This window comes from Macrobrachium nipponense, chromosome 22, assembly GCF_015104395.2.
Source record: "Macrobrachium nipponense isolate FS-2020 chromosome 22, ASM1510439v2, whole genome shotgun sequence".
NCBI lineage: Eukaryota > Metazoa > Arthropoda > Malacostraca > Decapoda > Palaemonidae > Macrobrachium > Macrobrachium nipponense.
The window spans coordinates 11,140,323-11,141,554 of NC_087213.1; positions in this window are offsets into that span (position 1 = coordinate 11,140,323).

The following is a 1,232-nucleotide window of genomic DNA, read 5'->3' on the forward strand; positions in this document are numbered from 1 at the left end:
AATGTTAACTTTTTTGATAGGGACAACTAACTGAAATTAGCTCTTATTGGAAGTTGATGGCAGGGAATGCCAGCCAGTCGTCCCTCTTCTAAAGGACATACTAAACATTCTTTTATGCATAACCCTGTCACTGATAACAGTAATAAGTTATTTTATGCGACTGTTGATTATATCAGAAAACCCAAGAATCGAAACTTCCGTCTGAAGTTCCGGCCAAGATTAGTTTAAAGCAATTTGCAGCAAAACGCTGATAGCTGGTTGCAATGTCTTTAAATTTATTTTGTTCGGAATAGATGAACTTTACTTTTGTGAGAGGCAGATTCCTTCTGTGTAAAGTTACTGCGCCTAAGAAATGACTGATACTTAATATATCTTCAATTGCAAAACCACAAGTACTTTAATGCCTTTAGAGTTGACTTATGACTTACCCATGAATAAAACACAACTTGAATCACATTTTTATGACTGAGTGGCTTGTAAGTGTTTCATTCTATACCCAAGGTTGGTATTATTCTTGAATGTATTGCCTTGATAAAATGGTCTCTTGAATGTATTGTAATACACACTGGCTCCTGGTTCTAAATGTCTTATCAAAACAGTACTGTATTAGCGAGGGCATGATGAGATACGTGCATCAAACAAGAAAAGCAAAAAGCGCACAGAAATTTTCTTTGAGCCTGCAAGACACATTCATGAAAAAAAAGTTTTTATGCTCAAAAAGTGTGAAAAAATAATTTAAATTTTACAAATGCCATTTTTATGTGAACGGTTTGTATTTTGGCCAACACATCTTGTTTTGCAGGATGTGCAACCAATTTTTATCTGTGCTACCTCTATTTTTAGCCCCATCATAGCGAATTAGAGGAAACCTCTACGACATTGCCAAAGTGACACGGTGGTTTTAATAAGTATGTTTGTATATACATACTATACACAAACACACACACACACACTCATTATATATATATATATATATATATATATATATATATATATATATATATATATATGATCATCATCATGGCTCGCCATTCCTCTCTGTTTCCAGCTCTCTGCAGCAACTGAGCTGCAGACATTCTTCTTCGAGTCATTCTCACCAATCCATCCATACATTTTTGTCTAGGGTCTTCCTCTCTGTCTCCTTCCATTGATTTTACCAGTGAGAGAGAGATGCTCTAGTTCTTGTCTTCCTACTATGTGACCCAAAAACCGCATTTGTCTACCTCTCGCTG